The 9,612-nt window shown below is 36.3% G+C and overlaps 1 pseudogene across 1 annotated transcript; it reads right to left on the bottom strand.

The window, feature by feature from the left end:
- Positions 1 to 4,005: 4,005 nt before the first annotated feature.
- On the bottom strand, positions 4,006 to 6,333 carry LOC100954378 (annotated as a pseudogene). Its single transcript, XR_002771455.1, has one exon. The product of XR_002771455.1 is annotated as a 1-acyl-sn-glycerol-3-phosphate acyltransferase epsilon pseudogene (transcript).
- Between the last annotated feature and the right edge of the window lie 3,279 nt (positions 6,334 to 9,612).

Below are 9,612 nucleotides of genomic sequence, written 5' to 3'. Positions count from 1 at the left end.
AATACAGAAGGATGATATTCCCTAATATTTAAATTGCCTTTTCTTCTGTGTAAAAAATCCCAAGTATGTTTGTCTACATACTGACTTACTTAGGAAACTTTGTTTTGTCCCATTAATTAAAACTGTTACATGTTAAGATAATCAACATAAGTGAATTATATCAATGCTATCTTCTTTGTTATTTTCTGAAATTAATTTTTTTGTTTTGAGACAGAGTCTCACTATGTCACCCTTGGTAGCATGGTGTCACAGCTCACAACAGCCTCAAATTCCTGGGCTTCTCTTGCCTCAGCCTCCCAAGTAGCTGGGACTACAGGCACCCACCACAACGTCCGGCTATTTTTTGGTTGCATTTGTCATTGTTAGTTAGCAGGCCCAGCTGGGCTTGAGCCCACCAAACTGGATGTATGTGGCTTTGGGCACTGAGCCAGCTGAAATTAATTTTATATGTATTTCTGTGGCAGAGAAGATTCATGATGAAAGTTAAAATCATGATTCTGTCGTATTCTCTTTTGCCCTCATTATGACCAGATATAGTCTGTATCTATAGCTTGGATCTTTCTTTTTTCTTTCTTACTTTGTTGCCCTTGGTAGAGTACCATGGCATCACAGCTCACAGCAACCTCCAACTCTTGGGCTTAGGCGATTCTCTTGCCTCAGCTTCCAGAGTAGCTGGGACTACAGGCTCCCGCCACAATGCCCAGCTATTTTTTTGTTGCTGTTTGGCTGGGGCCAGGTTTGAAGCCACCACCCTTGGTATATGGGGCTGGCACTCTACCCACTGAGCCACAGACACCTCCTTATAGCTTGGATCTTAACTATATAGACAATGTGGAACAGAGCACAGTCTTCTCACAAGGATAATGTCTAACATAAACAAAAAAAATAAAATACCTTTGTTGTACACAACTAAGATTTCAAGACTATTACAGCAATATGCTCTGGTACCAGGGTCAGTGCTCCTAAATACCACCCTATGCACAATCTCTGATCAAGCCCTGTAAAGTGAGATAGGACAATGTTGATTATCCAGCTGAACTTATCCACACAGAATCCTTGAATAAATGAAACAAAAAGGGATGATTTAGGGATAGAAAAATACATCCAAATGAAGTACATCCAAATGACCCCAAAGGGTCATTTGTAATCCACTCACTGATAGAGTCTGATAAAATGGTGTCTACAATTAAAGGGTATAAGTAGTGAGTAGCAGCCTTTCACAGGTTAAAGGAAAAAAAAAGTGCTTAAAGATAAGCAGATGAACTCTTAATGTTAAATGAAAAATAACTATGAAAAGAATTATATTAAACTGCTATGTATATTAAAGACTTATTTACTAAAAGGAGAGGTGAGCAGCAAAGAATGTGTAGTAGCTTTAACTTACCTAACTTAGGCATGACAAGAGACTTATAGTAGCCAAAGTATCATTATAGGCTTTTAATGTTTAGTAGGATCAGACGGAAATTACATTTTAACTCAGAGTTAATTCCAAAATCCTGTTAACTGAATACTTTGACAAGCCAGTTAATAAGACCACTGACAGGGTGATTTAAGATCAATTGTTTTTATTGCAGTTTTTCATTTTACATGTTCTTCCCTAAAGAAATGCTGGTAAATTACATGGGAAAAATCTATATTTGTAACCGGGAAACAGATGGCTAACCCAATAATGTTGATGAAGTAGGTAGCCTACAATATAGAGAACATTTATTTTTAGTTAAACTATAGGTGTTCAAGAATTTTCTATTTGCAAACACTAGCTTGGTTAGCCACTGTGCAGAAAAGAGTTAAGACATCTTCAAAAAAATGAAGATTTTACAGCATTTGTAATAACTTGGATGGAGGTGGAACACATTATTCTTAGTGAAGCATCACAGGAATGGAGAAGTAAGAATCCTATGTATTCAACTTTGATACAAAGGCAATTAATGACAATGACATGGTGGGGCATGGGGGAAGGGGAAATCAGACTGAGGAGGAGCGAGGGGATGTGGGCAAAAAATGTATGTGTATATATATATATATAAAATAATGTTTAATTCTCATACAAACTGGATTTAATTTTGATTAATGTACATTACTTAAATATCAATTTTTAATCCAACATGTCAATATGTTGTTTATCATATTGCATCCTTATTCATCAGTGAAATATGTCTGTAATTTCCCCTTTATAATAATATATTTTTCCTAATTTTACTATCAGGGGTATCCAGACTAAGTAGAATGATTTTGAAGTATTTCTATTTCTACTGTCTATAAGACTTGGCATGATCTGGTTTTTTTTAGAAATTATTTTTTACTTTTATTTATATATATATTAGTTATCTTTTTTTAGACTTTGGTAAAAACATAACAAGGAAAAAAATTTGTTTGCTATTTGTATTTTGTCTTGTGTATTCTGTAACAAACAAGTAGTAAATGATTATGTATTAAAAAAAAGAAAAGAAAATAGTGACTAATTCTCACATAAATTGTATTTAAATTTGACAAAAGTACATTACTTAAACATTAAGTTTTAATTCAACATGTTAATACGTTGTTTATTATATTGCATCCTCATTTATAAATGAAATATGTTTGTAATTTCCCTTTTTTTTTTTTTTTTTTTTTTTACAGGTAGGCATAGGGCTTTTAATTTTAGAAAATAATTCAAGTCAATATCAATACATGTTAAGGAGAAAGAAGCTTCAATTTTCCAACATTTTGATACAAAACTTTTTTGAATACCATGTTTTAGACCTTTTGTGAGAAGAATTTAAGTCGTAAGAAACATGACATTCAAGTGATCTTACTTTGTCTTGTTAAAATGAGTCATAAGCCACATAATTCCAGTGGTACTGCCTCTTAAAATTTAAATTTGGAGCATATCCATGATATTCAAAATAAGTTCCAAAATTTACATTTATTTTGACCCTAGTTAGAAATAAATCCTAAATTTAGGATTGTTAAAAAATGTTATTTAACAAAGATAGGGGATTTAAATTTTGCTTTACAGGCGAGAGAAAATTACTTTTCCTAAGTTTTATGCACGCCCCACTTGTAATGAGCCCAGCTGCATCCTGAGTGTGTATGAATGTATACACATATACATACTAGGGACACCACAAAACTCTTCAAATGTGTTGTTTGAAATGGCTTATTCTTTAGTTTTGGAGGAACAGTGTAACACAGTCAGACAAAATTTCTCTTAATTTTTTGTTTATCATTATTCAAGTGTTATATTTCATCTGGGTCACTGACTCACGGGTCATTATGAAAGTTTAGAGATACACAAAAATCATGAAATGTAAAATCCACCTGGTTAGAAACAAATGAAGCCTTCCCAGCAACACTAATAAGCTGAGCAAGTTAAACTTGCACAGATAAATCAGAAAGGATGCTGTCAACTGTGTTTCTTGGATGTGAATAATGGATCTTAACAGTCTATCTCAAAACTTCTGTAGCGACCTACATATAATTCTGCAACAAAAATTCACTAGCAGTAAGCAGAAATGTTAGCTTAAACAGGCAATCAAGTTTAAATTATAGCATAAAAACAGAGCAGATTACACTTAAAAAGTGTCTTCTTCCATAGGAAATATTGTCTCATGACTGAAAATTGTGTGATTTGGTTCTTGGAACTCGGCTCTTGTTCTGAGGTGGTCCATATTACTGTGTAGCTCCATTGCAAATAATGGGAATGATGGATAGGAATAACCTCAGACTGCAGTGTAGCAAAAAAAAAAAAAAAAGAAGAAGAAGAAGAAAATAATGGGAAGGAAACAAATTCCCTCAGGCTTGAGGAGTTAGGTCTGTATTTCACTGGCTTGAGGAGGTGAAATTTCTTGACACAGATAAACGCAAAATGCCTCCAGAGCAGCTGCTGAAGCTCCCTCACAAGGGCTGAGTTTAGACAGTTCAACTTTGACCCTGGCTGGCTTTTCTTCCCTGCAAGTCGGTGTGCAAGCCGCAGAGCAGCACCACTGATGAGAATCCAGAGGCGAAGGACTAGAACACAGTGGAACTCCACCTTGGTGACATACAAGTGACTTCTGAAAGAAATATTTTGCTAAATCAAAGAAAAGTGGGTGAAAGGCACATGCTAGTAAATCTAGTCGGCTCCCATCACCTCGAATACCTGTGAACTCAGGGGGTCCAACAAAGATTCACACTGATTTGATGTAACATAAAAAGAAAACCTTAATGTTTTCAAGCACTTATGGCACTGATGTTGGGAAGTACTTAGAGTAGCTTAAATATTTAAAAGGCTAGGCAATTTAAAGTTCTGCTACAATGAATCAGGCAAGATTTTAACTTGAACTTCTCATATTTTATACATTATTCTTGTGTAGAGTACAGGGTGAGCAAATTAAGCAATTTCAATAAATATTAGAAATGTTATTTTGGAAATATAAAATGAGTAAAACCAGCTAATACAATAAAAACATGCACTAAACAGAGCTTTCTCTCATGAACATTTTTTGCCTTTTTCTTTAAACATTTCAATACTTAAATACATCTTCTTTCATTGACTTGCAGAAATTAAGCAAAAAGTGAAATATTGCCTAGCTGTAAGATACTAAATACCTCAGTGATAAAAGTTTAGAGCTGCCAAGTTATAACAAATTAAAAATAACAAATATAGTGAAATATGTTGCAAATTAATGTTAAAAAATACAGCCATCTGAGTTACAAAACAGTAACAAATTATACAATCCTACTAGGCTTCTGAAGTTGTCATTAGTTCATGGGAAATGTGAAGAACAGCAGAAATTCTGTTTAGCTTTTTATCCTTTCCGGGAGCTCCAGAGCTAAAGTTACAAAACCATGCCCAAGACCAACTGCATAGTGGCTATAGTCACAAATTCTATTTTTATCCAATGTTCAATCAACAAGGCTTTATTTACACTTCCAGGAAACAATTTGATATAATGTGTAGGTGCCAAAGACAGACAGTGCAGCACAGCCCTCCTTGGAGACAGCTCCCTGCCTACGCCTTGACAGTGACCCACAGGCAGCCCAGCAAGGTGCCGTACATCCACGTGTTCACGTACAGTTTCCTGCCAGTCTCAGTCATAAGCATGCCCGCAGTCAAACCACTTAAGATCAATACTGATGGTAAAGTCTTCTTGATACTTAATTTGGAATTAACACTTTCCCCAGGAAACTTGTTTCTTCTTTCTGGATCTGGTGAATCATAGAATTCTATAAGCATCTTATCTTTTATTTCAAAACGCTCATGAAGCCATCTTCTCATACATTCTTGCTGTTCTGGGACATCCTTTTTGTCTATACGATCAACGTGAATATGAACTTTTGGACATTCTTTGCAGAGAAATTCAGTCATGGAGGGGGGCTCTTTTCGCTGCCCTCTATCACCTTTCCCTTCATAAACCACTGTAACATCATAAACTGCATCTAAGTAATTCTTCATAGCATCAAAAGCAACATAAGTTGCCTTTATTCGTGGTGTCAGCACATATTTTAATACTGCAAGGCCTTGTTCAGCTGCAAATGCCTGACTAGTTGAAAGGATTTTTGTTTGTTCTGGATTATACCTCGTACCTTCTGGGAAAATCACAAGATACATGGGAGTTCCTGCATCCACGTAGCTCTGTAGTTTGTTTCTCATTTCTCTTTCATTAAATTTGGCACTTCGCTTTACATAGATTCCTCCATGCTGAGAAAAATAACAACCATACAAAGGAAGCCACTTTAACCCATCTTTCAGCACATAGCGCACATGTCCAAGAGCATCCTGCCTAGAGGCCAACATGTCGGCAATAATCCAGTCAACTGTGCTTTGATGATTTGCTAAATATATTACATTTTCTTTATTTTTTGGCAAATCTCCATATAGGAATATCTGGACCCCGGTGTAGTTCTCGAAGAAGAAGAGCACCATGTTCTGGTAGATGCGGTAGAGCCGGTCGTCCACCGCCTGGTAGAAACGCGCGGGCAGGAAGGCGGACAGCAGCCGCCAGACCCCCCAGGCCAGCACGTAGGTGGGCGCCGTGCCCAGGAGCACCATGCCCGGCAGCAGGTAGCGCATAGAGTACGTGTGGAGCACCAGGGACAGCAGCATCTTCCCGGCTCCGCGGCCGAGGCCGCCTGCGTTCCCCGCCCCGGGCCCTCAGGCGCGGCGAGCCGGCGGCCCCTCGCCGCCCGAGCCCCGGCAGCTGAGACGCCAAGCCCGCTGCCGGCTCCCGACCTCCGCCCCCGGCCGCATGGGCCGCGCCGCCGTCGCGAGACGAGCGAGCGAGTGCGGAGCTGTGCGCGGCTCGCGGCGGGAGGACAGGGGAAGTGGCGGCGCTCCGCGGCTCCGCAGCTCAGCAGCGCTCACGCCCCATGACCCTCCGTAATTTCCCTTTTACAATAATATATTTTCTCCAATTTTAATATCAGGTCTATCCAGATTAAGTAGAATGATTTTGAAGTATTTCTTTTTCTAGTGTCTAAAAGATTTGGTATGATCTGTTTTTTTGAAATTATCTTTTATTTATAAATATTAGTTGTCTATTTTTTTGAGATTTTGGAAAAAACAAAATAAGAAGTTAACCGATCAAAGTATTCTATAATAGACACACTTCTATCTGACAATGTGAATGTTACTTTCTTTGCATTATTACTATTATTATTGCTTAATAATTCATTGCAGCAATCATCTGATTTCTTTTCTGAATGTATTTATCTTCTTTCGTTCTTTATGAGGTTTTTGTTCTCAGTCCTTATGTTAAATATTATTATTGTCATTAAATTTAGCCTTTTAATTCTGAAAAAAAAAAAAAGAGTTAAGACATCATGCCTGAGAGTGCTATCCTAAACAAGATACCCTTGTAGGGATGGTGTTGGCTGGCTTCTGGAAACTTGGATTTCAAGAGGGTTCCAACCATTTCCAGACCTGATAAAAGTGGCTCACTGTGCAATTCAGTTTATGCTGAAATTCTGCCTTCCTTCTGGGAGTCTAGAATTTTCGTACATGATAGACAAAGGATAGCTACATGACCAGCCTGAGTGCTGAGTTTCTAGTGGACTTCCTTGGGTAGAAACATTACACACATGTTGCTGTATTTTTGTTGCTGGAGGAAGAGGAAGAGTATGTGCTCAGAGTGACACCTCATGGAAGGAAGAGAGCATAAGGAGGCTTGTGCATGGATTTCTCCAGATTCTGTTTATGTCTTTATCAGGTTTGGTAATTATACTATGTCTCTGCAATAAATCTTTACCATGTGTATCACCATATGCTGACTCCTGTGAGTTTTTCTAGTGAATCTCCAAATATGAAGAAGACTCTGACACAGCCACTTTCCACAACCATCCTAATTCTATAGACTTTACAAGGTTAATGTGTGTCATCAGAAAGTTGTGGAAAGACTTGTCATTTGGAGACTGTGCGGATTAGATAAATAAAACTCCAGATATATTTGCAGTCTGTGATTTCAATGCATCAATATGCAACAGACATTTTACATGTACGGATTGGAAGGAAATCAGGAAGGCAGTGGATACATACAACAGAAACAATAGTGCACTTTTAAAGAAAAATAATCACAAGTGTCATTGTTCCTTTAGCCTTGAGGCACAATTATTCTTTGTTCTGAGAATTGTGAGGGGAAAAAAATCTAAGAAGCCGTGCAAAGATCTCTTGTGGACTTTCAAAAATATCAACTGAGAGATAAAGGTAAAGATAGAGTGGGATCTTATTATTAATGAATGTCATCTTTCAAAATTAGGAAACATTATCTTTGTTACAATATCAGTGTATTCCGTCTGCTCTTCCTTTTAGTTGTTGGAGAGTTTTGAATATTTGTGAACAAAGGACAGAAAAATAATCACTGTGTATGTTTTGAAATTGAACTGAAAACAAGAGATCAGAGTGTTCATAGAGATCATCACATTAAAAGAAAATATTCCTGCTGTAAGATTGAATTAAAGTGCCAATTCCATAATAAATATATCACAAATTGCTACTGTAATACAATATAAAATGTGGGAAAACAATAACCCCATGTATCTCTTCTAAGAATCATTGTAATTTTTCTCATCCTTTAAAGTAATGTGACTTTTTAGAATGCATAAAATGCAATGTTATGACAGTGTTGAACACATTTCATGCAGTGAAATGCATGAAATGCATTCACTGTGAACACATTTCACAGTGTGAACACATTTCACAGTGTTTCTAGAAAATGAGTAGTGATTTAAGAAAGAGATTTAATCTCTTGAGAGTATGTCTCTGAATTATTTCCCTTTCCTCTTAGATTCATGAGGCATTTGTGCATCTGTGGCATCTCACCTCCTTGTTGTTCCTCTTGCCATCACTTACTATTTTAAAATTTACCTTAGTTTTTTTTCCTATAAGCCGAATGACTTATTAATGGAAAAGAAGTTAGAAGGTTGGCCTTAAGGGGAAATGCATTTTGGGGAAAAAAAAAAAAATTGTTAAGAGGATAGGATTCAAAGAAGAAATGTAGTAAGAGTGATGAATAGTTTGAGGACTATAGATTTTTATCACTAGTATGAAGTTACTCTAAATATAATAATAAGCTTATTAAGATGATCTGTTATTAAAGTAGAAGTGCTATGGCAAATACTTACGCCTGTCAAATAATGTTAATATTGTCATAAAAATCGTTGTTTTCAATACTCTCAGTCCACTTTGAATATATTAATCATATATAATTAACACATTTTTGTTTCTGTTACACTCCTTATAATAAAGATGCGTGAACTTGGCTTTACAAAATTTTAAAACTTTAAACTCCTTTAAGAAAGAGAAGTGAATCCAGTCCTCTTTTCTTATATTTTTATCTTTACACCCTCAGACTCTTTTTCAATGCATACTTCATAATTGGAATTTGAAAGGAAAAAGGTAGGAAGTGATGGAGATACTTCTTTGGTTGCTATGTTATAAAAAATTTATCTTTACTTTTTAATTCATAATTGAGAGATAGACTATTATTCTGTATGATTTCATTTTGAAAATTTCAATTTGGGCTCTTTTTTATTATTCTGTTTCTTTGCTAAGAGTCTCTGTCCTTATATTCATTATAAAGATATTTTTATTTACTTCCCTGAGCAGAGTTAAAATAGCTCCTTTAATGCCTTTGCCTAATAATCTAAACATCTGAACAGCTATGTCATGTTAAGATTGATCTCTGTTGATTATATTCCCCTTAAAAAAAATGGACCATGGCCATGTTTTCTTGTTTTATTGAGTGATTTTGGATTTTACCCTGGACATTTTAACTGTTATGTTGTGAAGACTCTAGATTCTGATAGATTTTCTAAAGAGTTGATTTTGATATGATTTTATTTGCTTGGTTTTTCTTTGTCCGTTTTTTTGTTTTTGTTTTTGTTTTTTCAGTATTTGGCTGGGGCTAGGTTTGAACCCACCACCTCTGGTATAAGGGGCCAGTGCCCTACTCCTTGACCCACAGGCACCACCCTCATTGTTTGTTTTTTTAATCAAGTACATCATTTGGTTGGTCTCAGATTGTACAGTGTGAATCTCCTGAGATGGCAACATTCCAGATTTCAGTTCTTTTAGACTTAGCTATGTTATTCTGAGCCTACCAGGCATATGTGTAGTTAAGCCACAGAAGTGACAAAAGTTTATGGAGAGAATTT

Source organism: Otolemur garnettii, unplaced genomic scaffold (assembly GCF_000181295.1).
Source record: "Otolemur garnettii isolate 467f Iridium unplaced genomic scaffold, OtoGar3 scaffold00373, whole genome shotgun sequence".
Lineage (NCBI taxonomy): Eukaryota > Metazoa > Chordata > Mammalia > Primates > Galagidae > Otolemur > Otolemur garnettii.
This window is presented reverse-complemented; position numbering and strand designations above follow the sequence as displayed.